This window comes from Ceratotherium simum, chromosome 3, assembly GCF_057802395.1.
Source record: "Ceratotherium simum simum isolate JZ-2026a chromosome 3, ASM5780239v1, whole genome shotgun sequence".
Classification (NCBI taxonomy): Eukaryota; Metazoa; Chordata; class Mammalia; order Perissodactyla; family Rhinocerotidae; genus Ceratotherium; species Ceratotherium simum.
The window spans coordinates 24,031,503-24,047,474 of record NC_141902.1 but is presented as its reverse complement, the minus strand read 5'-3'; the positions used below and the strand labels follow the sequence as shown (position 1 = coordinate 24,047,474).

General features: G+C 42.6%; 1 pseudogene; it reads left to right on the top strand.

The window, feature by feature from the left end:
* The first annotated feature begins 1,932 nt into the window (after positions 1-1,932).
* On the top strand, positions 1,933-2,726 carry LOC101400135 (small ribosomal subunit protein eS21-like; annotated as a pseudogene).
* Positions 2,727-15,972: the final 13,246 nt, after the last annotated feature.

Genomic DNA, 15,972 nt, shown 5'->3' with positions numbered 1-15,972 from the left:
TACAAAGAACTTTTAAAATTCCACAATGAGAAAACAAACAACCCAATCAAAAACAGACCGAAGACCTTAACAGACACCTCACCAAAGAAGATATACACAAGGCAAATAAGCATATGAAATGATACTCCACATCATGTGTTATCAGGGAAATGTAAATTAAAATAACAATGAGATACCACTATATACATTTTAGAATGGCCAAAATCTGGAACACTGACAATAGCAAATGCCTACAGGCATGTAAAGAAACAGGAACTCTCATACGTTGCTGGTGGATGCAAAATGGTACAGCCACTTTGGAAGACAGTTTGGCAGTTTCTTACAAAACTACTCTTACCATACAATCCAGCAAATTATGCTCCTTGGTATTTATCCAAAGGAATTGAAAACCTATGTCAACACAAAAACATGCACACAGATGTTTATAGCAGGTTTATTCATAATTGTCAAAACTTGGGAGCAACCAATATGTCCTTCAGCAGGTAAATGGATGTATAAACTGTGATACATCCAGACAATGGAATATTATTCAGCACTAACAAGAAATGAGCTCTCAAGCCATGAAAAGACATGGAGGAAACTTAAATGCACATTATTAAGTGAAAGAAGCCAATCTCAAAAGGCTACATATTGTGTGATTCCAATAATATGACATTCTGGAAAAGGCAAAACTAGGGAGACAATAAAAAGATCAGCACTTGCCGGGGGTGGTGAGTTGGGAGAGAGATGAATAGGCAGAGCACAGAGGATTTTTAGGGCAGTGAAAATACTTTGTATATTATAATGATGGATATATGCCATTATACTTCTGTCCAAACCCGTGGAATGTACAACACCAAGAGTGAACCCTAAGGTAAACTACGGACTTTGGGTAATTATGATATGTCAAGGTAAGTTCATCCTTGGTTAAAAAAAAAAAGTACCATTCTGATGAGTAATGTTGATAATGGGGGAGGCTACGCACATGTGGGTACAGAGGGTATATGGGAAATCTCTGTATCTTCCTCTAAATTTTATTGTCAACCTAAAACTGCTCTAGAAAAATTGTATTTTTTAAAAATCAACCAATACAATTCACCATAGATTCAAGGAGAAAAATCAGATTATCATAACAATTAATGAAGAAAAATAATTTGATAGAATTCAACATTTATTCATGACAAACTAATAGCAAACTAAGAATAGAACTTCCTTAACCTAATAAATAGTATCTACAAAAAAATACAACACACAGATAACTTAATGATGCCATTTGAAAGCTTTCCATTTGAAGTTAAGAACAAGACAAAAATGCCTGATATTATCACTTCTATTTGACATTATAATAGAAAAAATAGTAAGGCAAAAATAGATAAATAGTGAATATGATATTGTCAAATGTATCAGCCTTTCCTTTTATGGCTTTGATTATTAAGTCATGCCGAGGAAAGTGTCACACATTAAGAATTTTTTAAAATATATATATTCTCTTATATTTTCCTTTAATACTTTTATAGTTTCATTTTTATGTCGAACAACTTGATTTGTGTGTTTGCTATAAAAAATGAAGTAGTGATCCAGCTTTTTTGTTTTTCCTAATCTCTAGCCTCTGGAAGAACTGAAAATAGAGAGGGACTAGAGATTTTACCATTCATTTGATATTTTTCTGGACTACTTTTTTTTAACCAGGCATATACATGTCTTCTACAAATTTTTTTAAAACTAGTTTTTAAAATGATTCCCATGTTTTTCATAGTCTTTTCCCATGTTTTTCATAGTCTCTTCATCAGCCTGAATATGGCTGATCTGGGATTTTATACTCTCTCACGACAGTTTAAAACAAAAAGTTTTTCCATGCCACCTTCCATATCGTGGATTTGTTAGTTCCCCTGACTACTTTTGTCACCCCTCCTACTAACGTCAACACTGATGAGGCTTAGATGAGAGGGTCCCATGACTTGGGGACTCAAGTAGAGCAGAATGAGCACCAGAGCCAGAGTGTGGGCACAGTACCCTAAATCAGAGGTGAGAGGTACATGCTATTTCCATGGACATGAAACAAAGATAGAGCTAGGACCTTTGGCCAGATCTTTTATGAAGTGAGCCCAGAAGGCCAACTTCAGCATGGCTGACTTGCTCAGAAGTTGTGCTAACTACAGAAAACTGAGAAGGTTCTCCATATGACACATAAACTCACCTCTTCTTGATGAAGCAAGCAGAGTCAGGGGAATGGCCACTGGGACTCTGTGCAGTAACTTTCACTGTAGTAAAACACCAGGTCCCAAGTTACAGAGTGGTTTAAAATATGTGAAGCACTTCAATCAGCCCGAGCCTCAGCGCAGAGCAGAGGACGTTTGTTGCAGAGGAAGAAAGCATTTGGCCCTACTGTCTTGTTCTTTTCTGAAGTTTACGTTGGTGCAACCTGGTCACAGAGCTGAAGAAAAGAATCATCAAGAAACTGCCCAGGTGATGGTGGCACCAGGCATGGCCTCAACATGCAGAACAACACCAGCGAGTCCGTGGACTTGAACATGCAGCAGAAATGCCCTGCCAGCAACGGCATCATCAGCTCCAAGGACCACACGTCCATCCAGATGAACATGGCCAAGGCTGACAAGGTGAGAGGCAGGTTCAACGGTCAGTTTAAAACCTATGCTATCTGTGGGGCCATTCGCAGGATGGGGGAGTGAGATGACTCCAGTCTCCGATTGGCCAGGGCCAACAGCATCATCTCAAAGAACTTCTGACTGGAGAGGATCACAGATATGGAATATTTGTCATAAATAGTGAAACATGCCCTCCCTAAAATGAAAGAAACTGCTCAGTCCACCACTCTTAGAAATACGCCAGGAAGAACAAGAGACACCCTACACTAGACTACAATCATCAGAGAGGGAGGAGTGGGTACGACAGTACACAGAAGCAAGGCCCACACCAGGGAGAGGTAAACAGGACACCATCAGGTCCCAGGAGGGCCTGGGTTCAGACTCTGTAGGCAAATGGAGTCACATCAGCCCTCCCCTGACAAACCCACTGGACTATGATAGATGGTTCTTGGATGCTGCTAGGGAGCCAAACCAACCCAAACATTTCTCTCTTTGCTCCTATACATTTCCACGGAAGCAGAACCCCTGAGAATAAGGAACCTGAGTCCCTTTGACAGCCAGGGTTACAGCTGCATACCTGAGGAGCTGGAGCATCCCTGACTGAGAGCAGCTGGCATGTCGCCATCCCCCTGACCTGAGGGAATCCACAGATGGAGAGCAAGAGGAAGGCAGGGTGGAAAGGGAGCTCAGCTCATGCCAGAGCCTGGCCTGACCCGACCCTACCAGCCCAGAAACAGATTTATGCCCCAGCCAAAGGGCTCAGGGCGGCTCTGAGCAGTAATACTGCGAGACTGTGTCAACTGTTATGTGGTGCCCCTTTGACTGGGTGTAACCCAGAGGAAAGGGCATTATCCCTCCACACCACTCAACACAGACACACACACACACACCTGTTATAACTACACATAACCCGGTGAGAGAGGGCTCCTCTTACTGTGAAGCCTGCAGTGGTGGGGAGGCCGATGGAGGAGCTGTCGGGTGATGACACACAAATGGATTCTTCACCAGGCTGCTTTGTCTGAAGTTTTAGAATTTAACTCACAAATGATTTGAAGCCCAAAAGCGGGGAACAAAATATTAACCTACTCCCCACTTATTTTCCTGATTCTGGATATTCTTAAATAGCATTCAATCATTTTTAAAACAAAAAATTGTAAAGAATAAAATTTAAATGGCTCATAATACCACTTCCCAGACATTTGCTATTAACTATTTATAAATGAAAGCAATATGATACATGGATATGGTTAGATAAGTCAACCATCATAGAAAGATATGGAAAATTTTTTAAAAACCTGCCAGTTTCACTCCCTAAAGGAAATCACTCCTAAAAAAATGCCTATGTATTGCTCAGAAAAATATTGTGTGTGCATATATCAGCATGCATATGTATATATTTTTTATTTATATCAAAAGATGTACATAGACTATTCTTCACATTACTTTTTGCACTTACTAATATACCTTGGAGATGAGCACATATAGATCTACTTCATTCTGTTAACAATGCATAGTGCCATAATAAAGGTAGATATACCATAATCTACTTAAACAACTCCCTATTAACAAATATTAGGTAGTTTCCAAGGAGGTTATTTTGGGGGGGTTTTTTTGAGTTTTGCAATATAAATAATTCCAACATAAACGTTCTTATACATATATGTTGGCATATTTTTGCGAGTATATCCATAAAGTAAATTTCTATATCAAATGGAAAGAGATTTGCATTTGAAGAGATTTCCCATATTGCCTTCTCATTGTGATCCTCCCTGCCCCCACCGTGTAACAGCAGTTCCATCTGCTTAGTGATCAGGGTCAGTTAGTCCTGTCAGGATGGTGAATCCTCTATTTCCCTGCTGTCCCTTGTCACAAGGAGCCCAAAGTATCCATATGGCAGCCGTAGCTTATGGTTCATTAGAATTCTTGCTTTTCTCCAGGTGAGATCATTTCCTCTTTGAGGATGCTTTACATTCACAGAACCCAGAGATGTAGGGATGGGGAAAGATTCTCCCCATGTTGGTCACTGCGAGTGATGGTAAACAGGGCCAGTCCTGCTTCCACCCCTCGGTTCCCAGGGGAAAGCAAGGGTTCAAGACTCTGGGATCTCAACTCTGATGGCCCATCTCATGTATAGAGTCCCATTCTCTCCCATCGAGAGCCCTGTTCTCGGCATAGCAGACCTGACTTGGTTGGGAGTTGAACCTCCTTTGGAGCTCCTCCACTCTTAGGAGTAAGCCTGATTCTCAGCTTTCTCTGCCCCCTGGCTGCAGGAGATAAGAGCCTCTTTATACGCCTCCAAAGAGCTCCTCTAGCTTTGACACTTAGCTTTTAGTAACTGAGTAATTACTCTCAGCTTTTTGTTATCCTTTTCCAGAGCATCAACATAGTTATTACTTCCCCTGTATTTCTCCAATGGCTTGTAACAGTTGCTGGGTTCCCTTCCAGCAGGACACCATCGCAATTCATAACCTGTGAACAATTGCACCGCTACCTTCTATCGGTGCTCTGTCTACCTCCAGTGATGCCAGCTGGGTGGTTAGTAATCTGGCTCTAAAACCCTATGTCACCATCTGCTTTCGTAAAATGCTCCTGGCAGCCACTCTCCCTGCTTGGGTTTCTGAGGAAGCAGACTCTGAGATGGGGACTAACATGCAGGAGGTCTATTAAGGAATGCTTATGGTACAAACACCTGCGAAAGGGAAGAGAGGGAAGCAGGGCTGGGCAGAGGATGGAGTCTGGCTGCAATGCAGTCTCAGTGGAACACCTCAGTCAATCCGCAGGGAGTTCTGAAGATGGGATGACTTTTCAGAGCTCTCCTGAGACAGAGTGAGAGGGCCGGGCTCCGGACCACCCGTTAATCAATCAGTGGACTTGGGCTGCTGGGAAGGGGGCATGACCTTGGGCATGGCAGCTCCCTCCAGCTAAAGAACCCCCTGAGGGGTTTGATTGTTGAAGGCTTTCTGCCAGCAGCACATCCAGCTGCTGGGGTAATAAATCTTTTAATCCTGAAGGGTATTCCCGGCAGCAATATCAGCAACCACCACATTACCCAGGCTCTGGAACTAGACATACCTACACTATAAACCCTCAGGTACTCTCTGTCAGGAGAAAAGTGTACCTGGGGATTATACACTCTGTCCTCTGCTCATTCTCAAGAACAGGGAACCCTGAGGAGCAGACTGCCCCTGACATCAGAGAGCCTGCGCCCTCACAGGTGGCAGAATCTATAACAATAACTTCCTTATGGCTCAATCATATGGCTCTTGGCAGGTGGCCTCAGTTCCCCACCACATGGGCCTCTCCTTAGGTCTACTTGAGTGTCCTCACAACACAGCAGCTGTCTTCCCCAAGACAGGTGGTCCACAAGAGCAGGAAAGAGGAGAAAGACTCAACACCATTCAAGTCCTAATCTCAGATATCACAAGCCATCACTTCTGCCACATGCTATGCTTTAAAAGCAAGTCACTAAGTACATTCTGCACTTAAGGGGAGGGGAATTATGCTCCACCTCTTGAAGGAAGTAGTAACAAATAATTGTGGCCATATTTTCAAACCACTACATATTTGGAGAAAGGTATTTCCCAAATCAACAAGGATAGATACTTCTGAGGAAGGGAGTAAACCAGAGGAGTTAAGTAAAAAGAGGTTTTTGTTTTTCCTCTGTTTTTTAATAATAAGAATGTATTCTTGTCATGCTTTTGTAATGACAAAATGGAAATGTTATTGACTATTGAAAATGTGGCAACTAGTGAAACTGGATAGGAAGCCAGATGCTCATCTAAGGGGCCAACCGTGACTTCCTGCCCATCTCTGTCATCATTTCTCCCGCCTGTCCCCACCCAACTAGACACAAGGGAATGAGGAGCAAAATGATTATTGCTAAGAGCTTCTCAGAGGAGTCATCATTTTCCTAGCACATAAACAAGGAGTCAGATGACTGCACTTTATTGAGAAGGGAAAGGTTGGGAAAAACAGTAGAACCATTAGTCTGTTTCCTGCATCCCCATTTTTCATCCACAATTTCGTTTAAAGCAGAAATCATCTTATTAGCTTTGAAGGCTTGATTACAGGCTCTGGCCAGGGCATAGACATCCCAGAGAAAGTGTCTAAGAGGGCAGAGCTGGGGGATTCTACGCCCTTGTGGTCCCACTCAATCCGGGCCCTTGGGCCCACTCCCTTTCTTGTATACCACATAGACTCCCATTCTGCAACATCCAGGACCCACCCCAGTATCTTCAGGCAGATGGAGGAACCCTGTGGGAAGATCTGTCAATGTCCAAGCAGAAAAATCACACAGCAGCTAGGTATGGGCTGTCCCCTGGGGCCTGATGGCCTATTAAGAATTACTTTCTCATGCACATGTGTGTGGTGATGGGTTGTAATTGGTATTTGGGTGGTGAACATGACGTAATCCATGCAGAAATAGAAGTATAACGATGTACACCTGAAATTTATACAATGTTATAAACCAATGTTACTGCAATAAACAAAAAATTAAAAAAAAAAAAAAGAATTACTTTCTCTCCTGGGAGTCAAGATGTCTCCACCCTTCCTGGGCCTTTGCTGATCCCTTCAGGTGAGGGAAGGAACTTCAGCTATGTCCACACCTGCATAATGTTCCCTTCTCCCCAGGCCTCAGCATCTTCCTTACCTGACCTTTTGCGTAGGAGAGACAGCCAGAGTCCCCAGGCTCCAAGCAGCATGGAGGAAACCTGGCGGGAACAAATAGGACCTTCTTCCCTGCCTACAGCAAAGTACTTTGTAATTTAGCCTTTGCCCTTCATTTTACAAACTAAGAACTATCCTTTGGGCCCCAAAGGCATGCTAGAGGTACCCAAGGTTCAACCACTAGTTATCACTCACATAGATTCAAGTCTTGCATTTGTCCTTTGTTCGTAACTCTCTCCCTTTTGGAGGAGATCATACCCTGGAGAACTCCCAGTTTGGAGACATTTTTGGATTGGGCAGGGCTGCTTCCACAAATTGGGCCTCCTGCTGGTGTGGGCCAGAGTTCAGACACAAGGTTGCCACCCAGAGGCTGGCGGCAGCAAGAGTATTGCTCTGCTTCCATTTGCCGTCCCTGGGGGCTTCTTAAGAGGAAAATTCTCTTTCTAACTCCATTCCCCAGCATAACACACCCTATCCCCAGCCTCCTCACTCCTCTGAGAAGGCTCACCCAGGCCAGGGGCACCGGTCAGCGAAACCAAAGAGTCCATCCTCCTTTAGGAATGAGAGCCCCATGTCAGCAGCTTCTCTAGAAGTCTCTCTACATATGGGCCCTGATGTTTGCTTTCTACAGACTAATCAGGTGGTGAGGATTTTCCCAGCACCTCACTGATCAGATCAGCAAAGACAGGGTTTTAAAGGAGGATCTGATTAGAGATGAGTTAACAAAGGGCTGATTGAAGCCTGTAAGATAGGAATTAGCTTTGGGCAAAATGGCAACATTTGTCTAAGGGCTCACCCTTCCCCAGCCACTCAAGCCCTTTATTCATGTGAAAATGGGCTTGAAATGTTTAGCCTGCAACACTGGGGATACACAAGAAGTAACATAGTCAATGATTTCTGCACAGTGAGCTTTTTCTGGTACTATCCAACTTGGAGGTTGTTCTCTTCTCTTCAAGAGCCAGGGCTAACTTATAAAGACCTCAGTGCAAAGCAGAAGAAAATAAGCCATTCGCAGACACTATGCAATATGCATTTTTGCAGAGTGAACAATATACCATCTGAGGCAGGCTCAGTAATGGCCCCTGAAGGTATCTACATCCTCATTCTCAGAACCTGTGAATGTTTCCTTATATGGCAAAAAGCACATTGGAGATGTGATTATGTTAAGGATCTTGAGATGGGGAGATTATCCTGGGTTATCTGAGTAGGCCCTAAATATAATCACAAGCGTACTTGTAAGAGGGAGGCAGAGGGAGATCTTACTACAAAGAGGAGAAGGTGATGTGATGATGGAAGCAGAGGCTGGAGTGATGCCCTTGGAAGGAGGAGGAAGGGGCCACAAGCCAAGGAATACAGGTGGCCACTAGAAGCTGAAAAATACAAGGAAATGGATTCTCCTCTGAGAGCCTCAAAAGGAACCAGTCCTACCAACACTTTGACTTTAGTCCAGTGAGAGTGATCGTGGACTTTTGACCTCCAGAACTATAAGAGAATAAATTTATATTGTCTTAAGCCATTAAGTTTATGTAATTTGTTACAGCAGCAACAGGAAACTAATATACTATCTTGAAGCCCATCATTGTGTGTTATTTTTAACAGCTTTATTGAGGTATAACTGACACACTGCCCGTATTTAAAGTACAGTTTGATAAGTTTTGGCTTGTGTTTACCCATGAAACCCTCATCACAATCAAAATAGTAAACATATTCATTACCTCCAAAAGGTAACTCATGCACCTCCATAATCCCCAGTCCCCATCCTCCCAGACCCCCTCCCCCTCCTGCCTTCAGGTGACCGCTGATCTGTTTTCTGTCACTATAGACTAGTTGGTTTTATATGGATGGAATCACAGAGTATGCACACTTTTTGTCTGGCTTCTTTCACTCAACCTAGTTATTTTGAGATTCATCTATGTTGTGTGCCTATCAATAGTTCATTCCTTTTCACTGCCAAGTAGTATTCCATTGCATAGATATACTACAATTTGTTTATACACTCACCTGGTGGTGGACATTTGATTTGTTTCCATTTTTTGGCTATTATAAATAAAGATGCTACGAATATTCATGTAAAAGTCTTCATGTGCTTTCAATGTTCTTGGGTAAAATACCTACAAGTGGAACGGCCAGATCATATAACAGATGTGTGTTTTACTTTTCAAGAAACTGCCAAACTGTTTTCCAAAGTGCTTGCACCATTTTTACACCCAGCAGCAATAATAGCTTGTTTTTACATTTTTCAAACCAGGTGAGTGTATAAACAAATTGTAGTATATCTATGCAATGGAATACTACTTGGCAGTGAAAAGGAATGAACTATTGATAGGCACACAACATAGATGAATCTCAAAATAACTAGGTTGAGTGAAAGAAGCCAGACAAAAAGTGTGCATACTCTGTGATTCCATCCATATAAAACCAACTAGTCTATAGTGACAGATGGAGCTCATCTCCATCTCTAAATAAGGTAAATAAAGGCAGTATTACTGTAATGAAAAGCATAAATATAAATGACAGAGAAAATGAAGATCAGAGAGAGGAGATAGGGATAGAAAGGAAAAATGGTAGTCAGAGGGAAGACACTGGAGAAAAGGAAAGGAACAAAAGAGGATAAGAGAGAGAACAAAAAAAAGAGAGAGAAAAGATGAGAGAGAAACACAAGAAAGTGGTGTCAATCAGAGAGCCAGCTAGAAATAGAGGGCTTCTGCAAATCAGACTATTTGAGATTTTAATAAGGGGACTATTTACAAAGGCAGAGACAAGGCTTATGAAACTAACAATAGACACTGCAGTGCCTTGGGTACCACCTCTAGGCCTGAAGGGTCTCAGGAAAGGGAGATTCTGGGCACCCAGAGAGAGTAGCTACAAGAAAAGGGCCACCCATCGGAAACGGGATGCAACTATCCCTTTTAAACTGGAAGAGAACAAGCCACTGGAATAAACACCCCCACCTCCCTCTGCACCCCCATCTCCATCTCCTGCTGGTGATTTTCATTAGCCAAACCCAACCAGAAGCCAGAAGGCATCAGAGTATGTTAATGATGTCCATATGGGCCAGACTCCCTGCCGAGGAGTGGATGGGTGAAAGTGGGTCTGACTGGGCAAAAAGAAGAACTCAGTAGAGGAGCCAACAGAGGGAGGGGACAAAGAGCTAAGCCGCTTTTCCATCTGCCTCTATTAATGACATGAAAAGATTGAGAAAACAATACATAAGGATTTAGAAACTGGCCGAGGGAAGGCAGTGCCTTGTGATGTGCAGGGCTATGCATCATAATTTTTATTACAATTGGACCACTCAGTTTTGGATCTATTTTGAAAGAGTTATTAACTTGGGCTTTAAAAGCAAACAACATGATTAATTCTAAAACTGCTGTTGTTCCAGATCTTATCCTGATTGCATCCTCATTAAAAAGGGAAAAACTCTTCTAAATCATGAAACATGGTGCCTGTGGATTTGTGAGAATGTGGACTAGAAGCAGGAGTCTATGGCAAGAAGGCTTGAGTCTGAAGACACTGGAGAAGCTTGATTGGAAAGACGCAAGTTGTCTTTAAACCTTAGAGGAGATGCAGAAGTTTTAGTAGGACAGGTCCTCTTGGTAGATGGTTATTCTTCTTCTTCGTCACATGACCTGCATATTTTGGGGTGAATCATCTCCATTTTAGTCATTTCAACCTGAGGACTGCTGGCAAAAGGACAAGATGATGAAGGGAAGAATTCAAGCATCCGTCAGATTGACTGGAAGAGCTGGACACTTCCTCTGCATCCTTTTTTTTTTAGTCTCATAAAACCCTAAACATCATCTCCCTTAAATTATATCTATATTCCATCTTTTATGGACTCTTTTGGGTATCCATAAACAAGTCATTTATAACAAGATATTTTTATAACACTTTTTAATCTCAGGTGGGAAAACTGAGGCCTTTATTCTCACTGATTTTAATAAAAATTGAAGGTATGGATATATCAATGCCTGATATGGATGAATTCACCAGCCACTTTTTACAAAGAATGACTGGTAGCAAAGTCATCATCTGGGTATGTAGTCCAGTTCCCTTTAATTAGAGCTTTCGGGTGATCTGGATTCTTTGTTCTCTTTGCTCAGAACCTCTGAAGAGGAAGGTTAAGAAAAGCCGAGCTTATTCCTATGAATTGCTTCTTCCTGTTCCTACAGTCCAAGAATCTAACGAGGTGATACTAATAAGACAAGTAGTTTGCCATGGGTCCACACATTAGGAGAGGTGGAAAGACAGTCAACAAAATTTTCTATACATTTGCGCACAAATGTGAACCCATTCAAGGATAGTGTGGAAAGGACAGTTAAACATGAGGTTAGGAGTTTGGTATTTTATTCTATTTATTTTACTAACTAACATAATTCCTCTGTATCTGTTTCCTGTAGCTTTCCAGCAGAATGATTATACGTAACAAGACTAATCCACCTGACAGTGGGCATAAGGTCATTCAACACAAACAGCCCCAGGGTGGCTCCAGCCCGAGACAGATTTAATGGTGTAAACAGGAAGCCACACAAAATGCAGGTAAGGAACAGCCTAGGACAGCACAGTTGTGAACAGAAAAGGAGAGAAGACAGCACGAAGGAGCAGAGCACAGGAGGCTGAATGCGGGACAGCGGCGCTGGCAGAATCACCACCCCACGTGGAGCCAGGACCCATCCCCAGGTAGTAAATGAGCAGCAGGCATTTTGTAGAACATCTTAGAGTCTCCCCAGGAGTGCAACTGACAAAGACTCTAGAAAAGCAAACTTTGAGCAAGTGCACAAGAAAAGGCCCTGTCTTAGTCTGCTAAGGGTGCCATAAAAAATACCACAGACTGCGTGGCTTAAGCCACAGAAATTTATTTCCCACAGTTCTGAAGCTGGAAGTCCAAGATCAGGGTGTCGGAAGGTCTGGTTTCTCCTGAGACCTCTCTCCTTGGCTTGCAGATGGCCACTTTCTCCGTGTGTCTTCACATGGCTTTTTCTCATTGTATACAAGTGTGCCCACATTACCTGTGTTCTCACGCTATGGTATAGTTGAGTTTGTCTGGTCTTTGTCCTGGTTCCTTGCACAGAGCTTCTAAAATCCTTGGAGTTTCCCAAGTGATAGAAGTGTATTTGTTATTCAGGAGACCTGGATCACACCTGAGTTTATGCTAATAAGATGACTCAGGGAGGCTCCTAGATGGCTTCAGGATGGGGCTGGTTACCAGAAAGACCAACCACCTGATTAGAAGGTCCGGACTTTGAGCAACAGCCCCACCTCTGGGGTGGGGAGGAGGGCTAGAGACTGCATTCAGTCACTTGGTCAACGCTTTAATCAGTCAAACGCACATAATGAAATCCCAATAAAAACTGGACACCAAAGCTCAGAGGAGCTTCCTGGTTGGTGAACACATCCATGTGTTCAGAGAGTGACAGGTCCTGACTCCCCCGGAGAGGGCAGGGAAGCTCTGCATTCGGGACTCTCCCAGACCTTGCACCACGTGTCTCTTCATTTGTCTCGTCCTGTTCTGTATCCTTTATAATAAAATTATAAACATAAATATAGTGCTTTCCTGAGTTCTGTGAGTCATTCTAGCAAATTATCAAACCTGAGAGGACTGTGGGAACGTCCCAAATTTGTAGCCAGCTGGTCAAAAGTGCAGGTAGCCTGGGGACGCCCAAAGTGTGCCTGGCATCTGAAGTGGGGACAGTCTTGTGGAGGACTGAGTCCTCACCTTGTGGGGTCTGCACTAACTTTGGGTGGTTAGTACCAAAATTGGATCACAGTACACCAGCAGGTGTCAGACCAGTGGGCGTTGAAACAAGATACAGGCCATATTTTGTTATAGTCATTCTTAATCAACTTCAAATCAAAGAACCTTTTGTCAAAGGGAGTAAAACAGCTTGTCCCAAAACTAAGAAATGAGCAGATTTATTTGCATTTGAGAAAAACCACTGGCTTTGGGCAGCTCAAAATTGAGACCTTGTTACCTGGCAGCCAGGCCCCAGACCCTCAACGCCGTTCATGCTTTCTTGTTATTAGCCGTAACATAACTTGGGGGTGAAGTCTTGTTATTCCCGTTATTGGCCACACTGCAGCCTCTTGTCATTTGCTTCTGAGAAGTATTGTTTTCACTGGGCCTGAGAGTCTGCACGCTTGTCAACTCAGACCATCCTGCCACGGACTTCCTTCCCAAGGACCAGTGTGGACTTGATGTTTTTCGGTGACCTTTGAAATGAAACTGCGATTTTTCATACTTTTTTAAAACTAGCTGCTTACGTAAGCGTCATTTGCCAACTCTAAAACCCCTTCATTGTCATACCCTTTCTGGACCAGCACATTCCTTAGTCTCCCTGCTGATAAATTAATAAACGTTGAATTGTGCTTGAGATCAATTCATCTAAGAAATTTTGTGGAATATCTTCTAGGAATGACCATAGTAAAACTTCAGATTAGTAGAGGGCAAGGGGAAAAAACACGTCTTCCAGAATGCTGTCTCAATAAGGCCCATTTCAGTCCAGATAGACCACAGGTTATATATTCAATATGCCCAAGGAGACACATGAATTAGAAAGATACTGGTATTTATGATTAATACATCATTTAACCAATTCTGCCATTAAAAGTCTTTAAGCCCTTTTTAATCATTTGTATTATGAATTTGGTTATCAAATTTTTCATAACTGGAAGTAAAATCCCATTACAAATGATTCTCAATAATAATTCTCTTCCAAGTCCCCCACAGTGGCAAAGCTTCTGATCCCAGTAGTAGTCAGTGTAATAGCAACTGTCCAGGAGGAAATACCCAGTTGTCCATTCTCTTTATCATAGATAGAGCTGGAAGAACTCAATCAGCCACAGAGCAATTCAATTTTTTTCCCCACCCCTTTGGCCTTTTCACCACTTTCCTCTCTCCCTCCCCACCTCAGACATTCTAATCATTCCTCCCAGAAAAACACATTAAAAAATAAATTTTTTAATACTTAGAAGTTAGAGAAAGAAAGGGAATGGGTTGCCTGGCATTCTCCTCCTTCTTCTACTGGGTGCAGAGCTCTTGCTAAGTCACTTCAGAGTCTCTAGACTTCATTCTGATTCATCTCCAGGGTCTACATCCTTCGCCCTGCTGTCATCTGCCTAAGGCTGGTTTTGCAAGAACCACATAGAACCACAGGGCAGAGAAGGAGCTAGTGGACCCTGCCCCAGCTTCCTCTGCTACTTCCTTTATTTCGTGCCTCCATGACGAAGCTTAACTACAGGTTCCCATTCTTGGTCAACCTCATCAAGATTTCTAGGGGATCACTAGAAATATGTCATTACTATTATGTTCCTGAGTATACAAGAAAAGAATAATATTCTCTATTGCAGAATAGAAGGAAGATAGTACATGGCATATATAATTTATACATATACACACATTCTGTTTATATATTTTGGCTGTTTTGATTCTCTGATTTGGGATTATGTATCTTCTCATATAACTTGCTACTTTTTTGAAAATATTTTCCCTTACAGACAATATTCAGAGATATTTTCAGGTGGCAGTTACCCAAAAAAAGAAAGTCAAAGTGCTTTAATAAGCATGTATAGTTTTCATCAAAAATGAATTTTTTAAAATACAACTGGTCCTTACAATTATATAAATGTCATATTAAACCTCGTAGAGTCATTGATGAGATTTTTTTGATCCTCAATAACAGGACCAACTACAAAGACAACTAAGATTTCTCAGTGTTATTTTCACTCCCAAAGAAAAGAAAAGGCATAAAAAAAGATAAAACCTTCTTGGTCACAGCAAGAGCCCAGAGGACTGTTCCACCTGTTTCTTTGCATGAATTTCACATACGAAAACCTACTTCAAACAAACCACTACCATTAACTCAAACCTGATCAATAAAGTCAGCAGAAGGCCTCTGTCCATGCCATTAGAGGGAAAATACACCACCATTATTTGGGAGGCCTGGGGAGAAAGAGGTCTAAAATTTTTGTCCCCTTGAAAATAGTAAGAAAAATAGATAGCAGTCTTTTAGATTCTGTGAATGGGCCAATATGAGCTGGAATTTATTCGACAGGATCTTCATAAAATCCTTGTGCTGCTTTAAATTCCACTTTAGAGTTTTGTTAAATCTGGTGGTAGAAATAATTAAAACACATGTGTTATGAGATGAAACAATACCTTTTCCTCTGCTAGCTGAAATGGACTTCAATGCTGCTAGCCCCAGGACAGAGTGTGTCTTCTCATCTACAGAAGTCATTCTTTATTTCCTCAGGTTCTGGAATAAGACAGCACAGTTGTTCTGTAAAGGGCTCAAGATGGACACCAACCAGCGTCACTTGGTGCAGCTGGAACTCATGGGAGCGGGGTCAGCAGGGCTGGTCCCTGCCCTCCCGGCCTCTTGTGGAAAGATGGGCTGGGGCCAAATGAACGGGATGTGCTATGGAGATGCCCACCCCTTGTACTCCTGCACTTTACGGGATGTGTACAGAAGTGGCCTCACATGGGAGAATAAACGTCGTAGATATGCACACCAAGCAGCTCTAATCTTAGGTGCCGACTGCTTAGGGGAATTCTCTGAGATGCCTCAGCCTCCAGACCTTGGAGACCTTGGGGGCCCTCAGTCCCATGGGACACTGAGTCTGAGAGCTGGCTCATTGCCAGGCAACTCAGAGAGAGCCCAGGGTCAGGGTCATGCGCCAGACAGTCCTGCTTGTATCCATGACACCCAGCAGTATACAGTTG